Here is a 13,861-nt window from a genome sequence, read left to right on the forward strand (position 1 = left end):
CGATCCATGATTAGAATCCATCTCAAGGATGGATTTTGCATCCACGGATCGCATAGGCAATCACTGCTAATGACGCACCGTTCACTTTGATGCAAAATTTAGGAAGTCCAAACTACTGTTCTGACGCGAATTGGAGTATAAATACGTTTGATGAGAAGGGGGTAGGAGAAAGAAGGGGTGATCGAGAGATTGATTGATTGATTATTTTATTTATGTAGATTACCAATACTGGCTTATACACTTATATACAATAGTTCACAATACAACAAAGTCTTAGATAAATTTACATATAATAAACTAATAAATCTGGTGTGGCGCACTCACACAACTTTCCTTGCCGTTATGAAAATTGATTACCTGACGCTAGTGTTCACGCGCATCTCAAGTCTACTATTCAAAGATCTCAGCCAGCTGGTGACAGGACAATAACGCTGGATACACACGAAGTCTGCTATCTCTTCATAGTGGATGATTTAATAGAATCAACAGTTGCCAACAGTTTGCAATTGGATAATCACATTTTCTCGAATTTCGAGCTTATTTTCAATTTTAGGTGAAAATGTTATTGAACATTAATTGTAGAGATTCTCATGCTCAATCTTTTCCACTCGAAATTTTTTGTTCAAATTGTATCTAAAACCTGATAATTGGGAATCTAAAATCAAACTTTGCATAGATGGGGCGGAGCTCCTGAAATTTTTACAGATATGGGACTTATGGTAGTTGATAGAGCTTATCAATTCCCTATTTTAGGTATAAATTCAATCAAAATCGTTGGAGCCGTTTTCGAGAAAAACGCGAAAAATCCTGTTTTTGACAACATTTTCTCCATTTTAGCCGCCATCTTGAATTGCATTTAATCGAAATTGTTCGTGTCGGATCCTTATACTGCAAGGACCTTACACACACACACACACACACCACACACACACACACACACACACACACACACACACACACACACACACACAACACACACACACACACAACACACACACACACACACACACACACACACACACACACACACACACACACACACACACACACACACACCACACACACACACACACACACACACACACCACACACACACACACACACACACCACACACACCACACACACACACACACACACACACACACCACACACACACACACACACATACAGACCAATACCCAAAAACCACTTTTTTGGACTCAGGGGACCTTGAAACGTATAGGAATTTAGAAGTTGGGGTCCCTTAAATTTTTTTGGAAAGCAATACTTTCCTTACCTATAGTATAGGGCAAGGAAAGTAATAAAAAATAATTATTGAGCTGTTTATGATTATGATGAAAAGCAATTTAGAATATCTGAAACTAAGAGAGATTGATTGATTGAGTATTTGTAATCCACTTTATGACTTTAAATAGCTACTGAATCATTCCAGTTTCGTTGAAGATATAAGCTCTTCACAACCCTATATCAAAACTAACACTAACTGAATGAAAAAGACTAAGAAATTGTCAAAAACCACAGATTTATTGATACTTAGAAAGACCGGTTTCGGTTATTACCTACAGCATTGTCAATCTCTGATAAACTCTGAGTTTCTGATAATCGAAACCGGTCTTTCTAAGTATCAATAAATATGTGGTTTTTGACAATTTCTTAGTCTTTTTCATTCAATATGAATCTTTACCACAATATCTACTTCTCAACTACACAAAAGGTAAAACTAACACTAACCTTTGCTTTATTAACTAGCGGGCTAATCGTTAGTCATCGGTTAACCACAGCTTATCATCTACGGGCACAAGTTGATCTATTGGTTGATATTTCATTCTGACATCACTGTGTAATCATCATTCTATCCCTTTTCCTATTGCTTTGATTTCACTTTCTCTGGCGATTTAGTATTGCCCTCTTCTGCTTTGAGCTATTTATCTTATTGTTTCATCCATTCCTATTCTTATCTTCGAGACTCTGATACTCTAGTTAGTTTTTCCTCTCTATGATGACCTCTTTCTCCTCTTACTTTTCCTTCTCCAATTCAGTCATTCCATACACTAGTAGATGAAGAAAATTACATAAATTATGAAACTCATCTCAGGAATTTTCATTTTATGTTTTGCTTCTCCTTTAATATCACCTCTTCCACTTTTTCTTCACCTCTTCTGCTGTTCCTCCTCCTCTTCCTCCTTCTCCGCCTTCTCCTCCTCCTCCCCCTCCTCCTCCTCTTCCTCCTCCACTACCTCCTCCGACTCCTCCTCCTCCTCCTTGTTCTCCTCCTCCTCCTTCTCCTCCTTCTCCTCCTCCTCCACCACCATCTCCTCCTCCTCCTGCTCCTCCACCACCACCTCCTCCTACTCCTCCTCCTCCTAATCCTCCACCTCCACCTCCTCCTCATCATCATCCTAATCCTACTCCTACTTCTCCCACTCCTCCTCCTCCTCCTCCTCCTCCTTGTTCTCCTCCACCTCCTCCTCCTACTCCTCCTCCTCCTCCTCATCCTCCTCCACCTCCACCACCTCCAGCAACTCCTCCTCCTCCTCCTCCTCCTCCTCCTCCTCCTCCTTCACCTCCTCTTCCGATCTTCGCCTTCATCCACTCATTCCATCCTTATCATTTCTTCACACCCCTTCTACCATTCCCCACCTTCTACTCCATCACCTTCTCTTATTCCTCCTCCTTCACCCTCTCTTCTTCTTCCACACTGCTTCTTCACCTTGAGCTTCAGATGCTATCCACGTTCCTTTTCACTAGTCTTCTTTCTCCATTCCTCCTCCATCTCCGCACTTCTTCTTCGCCCATTAATTCCTCTTCCTTTTTCTCTTTCTCCTCTTTATGGACTCTTTCTTTTCTGATGCCTATCGCTTCTATCTCTCATTCTCTCACCTTTTCGTAGAAAGTTAGTGGGAAGGATATTTTTAATATTCTTTCCGAAGAATGGACATTGATATGTCCAATGCTCCGCCAATTTATGTACATGCATAACAATATAATTATCTATAGTTATTATATTACAAATTGCTTTTTCATATCATATACAGTTCAATAATTATTTTCTTAGTCTATATTATCTAAAGTCATATATAATGTTGCTGTATTGTAAGCTATTGTATATAAGTGTATAAGCCAGTATATATTTAATCTACATAAATAAATTACTCAATCAATCTTCTTCTTCTTCTCCTTCTCCTCCTTCCTCGCCTTCATCTCCTCCTTCTTCTCCATCTTCTCCTCCTTCATTTTCTTCCTCTACTTCTTCCATCTTCACTATTCTCCCACAACTACTGAACACACTAAGCCTACTTCACAATAATTATATTATTCAAACAAAACCGCACCAAAAGAAAATATCAAATAATATAAAAAAAAGTATAGAACAATTTATATAAATACCACACAAGAATATTCCCCCGTCCCAAACTTATTCATAAATCCAATACAATATGGGTGCAGACATGGTTGAAAGCGGATATGTGTGTCGAAAATGAACAGTAGAATGGCTCGATGCATGTGACTGACTGACTAATCACAGAATGATCACAGATCACAGATCTCAAATCACAACTGGACCCAAATCACAGACTACTATTTCCCCTTTTCATTAGAACGGCTTTGAAGTCACAGGTCCCATTTATTACCTCATACCACAATATGATGAGTATTCGGATATTAAAGGGTCTGTCACGCTCTCTATCTCTCACTCTCTCTATCTCTGTCTCTCTCTACAACCAATACAACCCTATAAACCAGTTATAGAATAGATTGTGAATGTATATATTTATAAACACATGTTGTTTTAATTATTCACTGCATACTGCTGTATATTATTGAAAGTTGATTACCCTGATTTACTTTCAGCCTACTCCATTTAGTCCAGTCAATATAGACATAAAAAGGGGTGTGCTTGCCATTTATATTGTAGTTCTGATTTTTTAATTTATTATTTGGGTACATAAGAGAAGTCCAGAACCAAATTCTTCATGCAAGTGCTAGATACAGAGTAACCCAAAAACCTCGTATTTTCGGTTTATTTTCCAGTTTTCAGCTATTTCTGCCAAATCTCGTTATCGGACAGAAAAAATTTCTCCCGCCTTTTTTCTACATTGTGGAATTCTGAATGAAATGAGATCATTCGGAACTCTCTATCTCCAATGAGTACTGAGTTATGATTTTTTTAAAATGAGTGAAATTTGAAGAAAAAAAATCAATTTTGATGAATTTTAGTTTTTGATCAACAATATCTTCCGATTGTTACCATTTAGATGTATAATTCAAAGTCCCTCTGGGCGTATTTTTGTGCTCTACAATCTGAGATCAGGTACACCTGACAACAATGCTCCTTGTATTGTGAAAAACTCCTAATTTTCAGCTTCAACCATCATCACCAACTATATAGTCTTCACATTGATATTTCGCACAATGACATAAGTTTATAAGATTATGTTCTATAGAAATCACCCGTTAAATGCACTTCATTTCAGTATTTCCTAGTGGAGAGGCGCGCTTAAGGACACCTCAAGGATCAAATTTCAAACACTTATAACTTCTGACACAATGCTCAGATTTCATCGTAATACACTTCATTCTTCTTGGCTCGTCGAGGCGATCCAAAATCATGCATCATAAGAGTCAAATTCGGTCGAAAAGTGGAAAATTTATTGTTGAGTGTACTAAAGCCCATATTCCAATACACAAAGAATTCTACGCTTTCTCTTCATTCTAACTCTTATTCAATCTCTATCTTACTAAATCTTCTCTGAATATTCCTATCGTTATATTTTTCGTTCCTTGTAAATAACTTCATCAATGCTTTGCATCCATCAAATACTGAAAGTATAAAGTGGATTGAGTCTGAATAAGATTCAAATTAATCGGTCAGCATTCCTAATGAATAGCTTCAATGCTTGCAAATCATCCAATTCTGACAGTATGAAGTGCAGAGTGTTGTTTACGTAGAAAACGCATCTTATTAAGAGTTTCTCCATCGTCGTGCAAATGTGATTGGTTCACTTGTCATATATACCACATATATTTATACATAGATGTATACATAATAATATATATAGTCGCCAGACCTTATTGCATTTCAGCAGTTGCAGTTCCGACGACTTAACTTCATTTATTGCCAAACTTGATCCGCTGAAGCTTATACAGAATGTTCCATGAGTGTCCCATGAATGTCCGAGAGAACTAAGTTCTGTTGCTCCACAATAATGATGATAGAATCAAATTTATTTGCCAAACGTTCCAATACAAACAGACAATTTATGAATATATACGAGTAATAAATTATTATCCATATGATGATAATTCATCCAGTTCCATCCAGCTTTCCACCTGATGAAAATATTTCTCAAATATTTAAAAATTGATTTTCTTTTTTCAGTCAAAAATAATATAATTTCTTCAGCATTATTTAGTTCATTCAATTATTATTTTTACACCTATTAATTTTTTTTATTAATGTGAGAATACTGATGTTCACACATAGTAATATGTACCATGAATGCAAAACAAAATATGAACCCATAGACCTTATAGAAATATACACGGCTTCACCATGCAGACATATGTGTAATGCATTCAATGAATAATCCACTTGTCAGCTGATTGATTATGAATAATTCTATAGTCTGATTTATCCTATCTTCAGAGTAGATTATCTATATATATAAAAGCGAAATGGCACTCACTCACTCGCAGAACTAAAAATCTACCGGACCAAAAACGTTCAAATTTGGTAGGTATGTTCAGTTGGCCCTTTAGAGGCGCACTAAGACATCTTTTGGCAATATTTAAACTCTAAGGGTGGTTTTTAAGGGTTTAAAGTTCGTCTTTTAGTATGTATATTCTTCTTATTCCAAACTCTTAATTATAATTGAAAAATGTCCATACCATATGTTAATATAGAACTTTAATCTAGAGAGAGTACCTCTTCGAAACAGTTGTTAACTTACTGGTAACTAAATTAATAATTTTGTCAGGTTGGTATTAAGTTGAGTTAACTTTGTTAGGTTGGCACCCAGTTGAAGACTGAAATGCATTTATCGCGGAAAAATTGATTGGGCACTGCTACTCCAATCAGAGCTATTCCTGGGAATATTATATTACTAGTCGTCAGGCTCGCTTCGCTCGCCATATCCGTTTAGCCAGACGTTTAGTCTGGACCCCCGACTGGATCGTCCTAACATATGATAAAAATGCTGAAATGAAAAATGCAGGCGAGCGAAGCGAGCCTGCTGATCTCATTATTGGACGATCCAGTCGGGGGTCCAGGGGGCGGAGCCCCCTGGCTAGACGGATATGGCGAGCGAAGCGAGCCTGACGGCTAGTATATAATATAGTGATATCGGAGTATGGAGGAATTCTTTGTCTTTTCATACTATCCTTGAAATGCAAATTTTCAAAAAAAACCTTGTGTATACATCGAAAAAGGAATATTCCTGCCGAATCTCATAGAACTCTATCAACGCGTTTGGCCGTAAATGCGTTACATACATACAGACAGACAAAAGAAAAACATAGACCTCACTACGTTCGGTCAATGAGTAAATGTATAATCTTGTGCACAGACTTATATTTCAAAAACTAAATTCCCATACACACAGACATAAAAAATATAATTTCATGAAAAACAATTTCATGAAAAACAATTTCATGAAAAATAATTTTGAAAATAGTCTTAAAGCCACGTCTGCACCAGATTAAACTGGGATTTCAACAAGTTTCGGTAATTTGTTGCCAATTCTTCAAAAAAGCAAAGCAACATTTTACTCGTTTTCTACAGAAGAAATTGACAACATTTTGAAGAAAACTGTGAACTACATTCTGTTGATTTCGGTGTAAACGTTGCTTGAAACAGAAGCTGGTAATGGAAACCTACCTGATTATGATAAAGTAATAATGATTATGAACATAGATTGAGATGTTTTGATGAATTAAAATAGGAACAGGTTGAGCCATTCAAAAGATACTCATGTAGACTGTAATTTATGTATAATCAATAATAATGATAAAGGAAAAATTGACTTATACACGTAGGGGATAGGAAATTCACGAATGACGCATCATAACGTCTCAACTACTGGATCGATTAACTTGAAATTTTTGCATTCTTAATTTACCGAGGATGGTGATAGGCCTACTTTGAATTCTTCAAGATTTCAGTAGGTCAAGTTTTCAGTTTGTCAAGTTTTTAATCAGACCCTTGCGGAACACAGGTTACCTGCTAGTATCAAATAAAATAATTGATCCATAATTTGAAAATGTAGTTATTTATTTATTTTTTGTTGAGGTTGATATTTAAATAAGTTCTACAGTAAGATATAGTTTATGAAAACAGCATCTGATAACATTGGTTTGCTATAGAAATGTAATTATCAAGTACCCTTTTCTATCCAATTTCCATAATAATTTTAATAGCTTTTTGAAGGAAAAGTGAGCACTGGTTTGCTATCCTTGTCTGTAACTAGTTATAGAAAATAGCTTCATCCTTTCCCAACTCCACAACAATGCCAAATTAGGCTATGTAGAGAATCGGATAGACTGGTCTACTCTTCTCTTATTAATTCTATCTATCTATTTTTACAAAAATGCACAGATCAGAAATGAAAAACTGAGGAAATTCTCCCCCGAATTCAAATAACTAAAGTCAGAAGTAGTTAAGTCTTCTAGGTTTCCACCTACATAAACTTTCCAGTCCAAAAAATCTCCATACAGACTATAGTTTTGGGTATAGCCTGGTTGTTTTGAATACCAGAATAATAATAATTATTCCACCACTCAGTTATTTCTCGAAAATAAGTATCGACTTATGAGAGAAAATTTTGAACAAGAACAGGAAAATCTGGTACTCCCAGTGGAAGGGTAACCGCTTGAGCCAACACCTCTGAATATGATTCATGACCTCTGATATCGCTTCCCAATTGTTCAGAAGCCACCTAGAACTGTAGGGAACCATCTCTCAATCAACATCTCCTTTATTTCTCACGCACAAGCCTGAAGCTCATGTGGACATCATCGCCATAAAAAAATTTGATAGAGTAAACTATAATTTTATAGATTTTATCGGTTTTCAATCACCTCCAAATTTAGTGAATACGAAAACTGGTTTTAATCTTCTAGTGAACTTGAGTAGACTAAGGTAAGGGCCGTTTCCTGAGCTCGGGATTAAGCTAATTTCTAGACTTTAAACAGCTAGAGTCAGATAATTGGCATTCCGAGACGGGGCGTAGTCCTAGTTTTTATGATTTCTACATTTCTATAATTGGAAACCTTTTTCCTTGACGAAATTAAACATTCCTAAATAGTTCAAAATAGCTGAAACTTGACAATATTTTCTCATTATTTTTTTGTGCTCAATTTTCTATTTTCTCGAAATTTCATTTAAAAATCGTTAGTCGATATTAGTTTGCTATCCTTGTCTGTCCTCAGACAAAGCAGATAGCTCTTTCCTTTTCCAGCTCCGCACTGTTGTCAAAGTTGTTTAAGGCTATATTATAGAAATATAATAATGAGATACCAGAATATTTTGATTATAGGGCCGGTTTCTGAGCTCGGGATTTAGCCAAGTTCTAGACTTTAAAACAGCTGGAGTCAGAAAATTGGCTTTCCGAAACGAGGCGTCTTCATTTCTACATTTCTATAATTGGAAACGTTTTTCCGTGACGAAATGGAAAATTCTTAAATTATTCAAAATAGCTGAAACTTTACACTATTTTCTCTTTATTTTATTGTGTTTTCAATTTTAAAGTTTTTAAAAATTCAACTTAAACGTGGACTGCGACTTCACCCCGTTTCGGAAAGCCAATTTTCTGACTCCAGCTGTTTAAATTCTAGAACTTAGCTAAATCCCGAGCTCCGAAACAGGCCCTAAACATTGCTTCAAACCTGAGATGATTGGATAAGTTTATAAAGACGCATGACCACTAGTTATATTCACTTTAAAGTGACAGTATTCCTCATAAGTAACAGCAGAGATTTCCATTGAATAAATACTGACAGATTACAAAGACATGATCACTAGTGAAATTCACTACTACTGGCAGCATTCCTCATAAGTAACAGCAGAACTTCCTATTGAATCAATACTGACAGTTTTTAGAGAAATGAGAACTAGTTCGTTTCTCTTTCAACAGGCAGTGTTGGTTGAATGGAACAGTGTTAAAGTTATTTATGAGGGATACTGCCAGTTGAAAGTGAGTCTCACCCTGGAACTTTGACACATATGTGAGGTACCTAGTAATTTAAGAGCTTTTTGTAACAGTGTTGTGGCAGTATTTGATTGGGGAGACCCAAAGGGTTAGGTGGCCACTCAAAGGGACATCGAAATATGTCTTTAACTGCTGTTAAATCAAAGGGTCAGAGTTAACGGACATCAAAGGGCGGAGTTTTGAGGTGTGAAATTGGCAGAGAGAAGTCAGGGTTGTAATTTGGGAGTTGTTGGGCAATTATCGGCTTTGGCACCTGGTAGGAGGAGGAGGATGGAAGAGGAGGAGGGGGTGGAGGAGAAGGATGAGGGGATGGTGGTGGAGGAGGAGGAGGAGGAGGAGGAGGAGGAGGAGGAGGAATATGAGAGATAATTAGCATGTTTGTTTAAAGACACTCATCAAAAATGTAGTATAAGTGACAATAGATGTCTTGAATTCAACTTATCATGGTATAATCGAATGAATTTTCGAGTTTATTATAAAGTTATATAAACTTACAATGTGTTCATTCTAATCAGCAATATCTAAATCTTGACATCAATATTTTTTTTGGTAGTAGTGATAGAAAAACGAGTTAATGAACCAATTGATATTTCGCATAATTCTAGCATTCAAATTCACTACTATGTCGTTTTGTGTAGTTGAGAAGTTGATATTGTGGTAATTATTCATATTAATATAAAAAGACTAAAAAATTGTCAGAAAACCACAGATTTATTGATACTTAGAAAGACCGGTTTCGGTTATTGCACCATTGTCAATCTCTGATATACTAAAACTAAATACAAGAGCAGCAGAATTTATACTAGTGGGCGAGTACTGCTATTGGTCAAGGGCATGAACGCCTGCCATTGGCCCAGCTAGATAGTCTCCTCCCACTCAACGTGTCACAAAATGGCGGCTTAAGCAACAAACTCGCCATGATAAAGAAATTTACTTTCAGTACAAGATAAGAACCAAGTAAATTTTGTTAACATGTCGAGTCTGTTCCTTAAGCCGCCATTTTGTGACAGCGTTGAGTGGGAGGAGACTGTCTAGCTGGGCCAATGGCAGGCGTTCATGTCCTTGACCAATAGTAGTACTCGCCTACTAGTATGAATTCTGCTGCTCGTGTATTCAGTTTTAGTTTATCAGAGATTGACAATGGTGTAATAACCGAAACCAGTCTTCCTAAGTATTAATAAATCTGTGTTTTTTGACAATTTCTTTGTCTTTTTCATTTAATTCACTACTATTTCTAGAAATAAATTCTAGACCAGCAACAACCCATGTATTCAGTTTCAGTTAGGCCCACATCAAATATTCTCTAAATTTATAATTATTCCTCTCTTTGCTAATATGTCCACTCATACATGACATGCCAAATAAGAGCGAAAGCTTAAAATGTCAATCAAATATTTTGAAACGCATGTGATCATATGCAGGGTATCACACAGAAATATACCGACATGTCATACTGCGTGAATTGCGCAAATTTAATTCCTTTCTCTCACCCGCTCACTCACTCTCACTCACTCTCTCTCTTTTATTATTGTCTCTCTCTCGCACTTATATCTGTATATCTCTCTTTCCCTCTAATACATACATTACACACACACTCTCTCTCTCTCTCTCTCTCTCTCTCTCTCTCTCTCTCTCTCTGCATCACATGCTTTTCCTCTTCTCTATGCTTGTCTGTCTCACTCTCTTCCTCATCACACTCTCAGACACTCTCTCAGTCATTCTCTCTTTCTCTCTCTCCTGTCACTTCCTCTAATAATGTGGGATTATTCTTGTGAGGTCAGCTCCTCTGTCATAAATAATACCAAAGCGATAACTGCGGAATGTAATTTTGGCTTCGCTCGTTTTCACTTATTACATTATTTTGTTAGTTTCATCATTGGTGCGAAATTTCACTCCTCTCTGAACAATAACATAATTTGAAATCGAACATTTATTTTAATATTGAAGTTTGATTATTAGATATCAATTGTTTGAAAAATAATAGACTATATAAATAAATAAATGTTTATTTCCCAAAAAAAAACTGAAACTACAACATCAATTACACAAAATAATAGATAAATTACAATTACATACAATAGTTAGTTACAAAAATTTTTATAACGTGTCCTCTACTTGTTTAGTTTTTTCTGTGTGGAAATTGACCTACTCCACTATGGCGTACCATGTTCTAGAGTGGGTTTTGTTTTTTTTGTGCGTATTATTAATTAGTTAGTGTTTAGTAAGTCATTAGGTGGTTGTTAGTTGTTGTTTGAAATAATGTTTTCTATGTTCTGTCTTCCTTTGCTCATCAACCAATTGTGTACTATTGTTTTGAACTTTCTAGGATGATTAATCTGTTTAAAGTTTGCAGGAAGTAGATTATATAATTTTGGTGCTAAATGATTGAAATGTCTCTGGTATAGTGCCTTCCTTGCAACACTAGTGATGAGAAGATTCCTGTATCTGGTGTTGTGGTTGTGGTTTCTGGTTTGAAATGTTGTTGGGTTCTTGTGTAATCTGCATAGTATCTCCTTGGAGTAAAGCTGTCTTGGATCCATCACGTCAAACTCATTGAATAGCTGGTCTGATGAATAGCGTGGAGGCTTCTGGTTGATGACCCTAATCAACCTTGTCTCAGCTTCTCTACAAGATAATCTATTGAGATGGATAATATCATATTTAAGATAAAAAAACTTTCATTTAAAATTTATTTTTTCAAACCTGAAGATGGTGAAGAACACTGAAACTAGTTCTTATAATTTCGTATTTTTAATCTATTATTCTATCAATTTCAAAAAAATGATAATCGATAATCAATGATCAGGTGACACAGTGAGTGAGTTGGTGTTTTTATTGTGACTCAAAAACTTCAATGTTTATTAAAGTATTTTACAAGTTTTTGACTTGATACTATATAAAGTGGATTGTTTTAGTTAATTTCCTATATTAACATTCTAAATTCACAATCTTATGTGATTATTTTTGGATCAGAATTGATGTGTTCAAAATTGCTGAGAAATCATAACCTCTTTTGGACTTATATGCAATCAAAATTCGGGAATGGAATATAGTAAAGCTGCGTTTACACCGGAGTTAATAACACGAGTTATTGACAAAAAGTTATTAACTTGACTGAATCGTCAAAAATTTCTTTTGACAAAAGTTAATAACTCATGTTTCTAACAGAAAATTCCTTGTTATTAACAAGTATAATTGACTTTCATATGATTTCATTCAATGAGAGTATTCATATGATATAACAGCCAGAATAAAAAGCAGAAAATTGACTTCAAATTTGAATTGAAACATGTGTGTGATCATTAAAATAATGATCTTCATCTGATCTAATGTAAATAAATTATAATGCTTTTATACCAGAGTTCAAAACGAAAGTTTTCAACATAAGTTAATAACATTTTCTTTTGGCTGCTAGTTTTGTTATCAACAAAAGTTGATAGCTTTGTCACGTGTTTTGTCTGCAGCTGTAGTTATTAGGGAACAGCTGTAGTTGTAGGGTAGGGATGCCGGGTGAGGGGGTTGCGGGGAAGTAACCTGTTATTAACAAAAGTTACCGACTCTCGATGGATAACATAAATCTTGTTAATAACAAGGAATTTTCTGTTGAAAACACGAATTATCAACTTTTTTCAAGATAATTTTTTGTCGATTCAGTCAAGTTGACAACTTTTTATTAATAACTCATGTTATGAACTGAACGCAACTCAACATGATGTTATTAACTTTTGTAATTAACATCAGTTGATAACAAAAATGTTAAAAACTTGTGTTATTAACTATGGTGGAAACGTAGCTTAAGGGCTATAAGCCTGCTTTTTCGTTTCCAATCATTTTATGATTCAGTTGTTTTATAATTGTTGTTAAATAAATAAATAAATGAAAAGGGTACTATAATTCTATTTTATACATAAAAATGAGTAGCCCTGAATTCGTACATTTCAAGAATATATTTGAGATAGGTTGTCCCCGCACAAGCCAAGGGCTTAGGTATGCATCATCCTCAGGGACGACCTTCATTGAAAAAAAAACTATGTCCTATCTTATCCATTGATTTTTTTATATCATTCTCAAATCAATCTTAGATACAATCACGTGTCTTTTATTTTATTGAATTAAATCTTGGATGGGCGAATTTAACTGATGGTCCCAGCTGAACTATAGAGATAAACATTACAAATGTTATGAGAAGTGTTAAAATAAGAACAGGTGAAATTTCTTCATCTACAGTAAAAAACAGTACTGAAACCAATTATTAATGATAGAATTTATCTGTATTTATACATTCTAAATACAATGGGAAAACATCCTGCAAGGCTAGCTACAAACGCATCGATTTTTTGCCGTCCTTATAAACTCTATAAGATTGAACAGATTTTATTTATATCGAGTGATCTGGCTGGCTCAGGTCTGGTGTCAGAGTTTTCAGGTCGCAACTGATCAATTTCAGGGCCTCTGACATGACCTAACGACTGCTTTTTAGGCAGCCGGGACCGACGGCTTAACGTGTCCATCCGAAACACGGGAGTGGCCCGAGATAAATATCTTGCCCGGTCTTGATTGAACAGATGATGGTCAAGTTCAGTCTAATCCTATACTACGAACAACTTCTGTTTATATGTTTTGATGTTCAGATGTATAGATGTTTATATGTTTG

The sequence above is a fragment of the Nilaparvata lugens genome, chromosome 14, assembly GCF_014356525.2.
Source record: "Nilaparvata lugens isolate BPH chromosome 14, ASM1435652v1, whole genome shotgun sequence".
Taxonomy (NCBI): domain Eukaryota; kingdom Metazoa; phylum Arthropoda; class Insecta; order Hemiptera; family Delphacidae; genus Nilaparvata; species Nilaparvata lugens.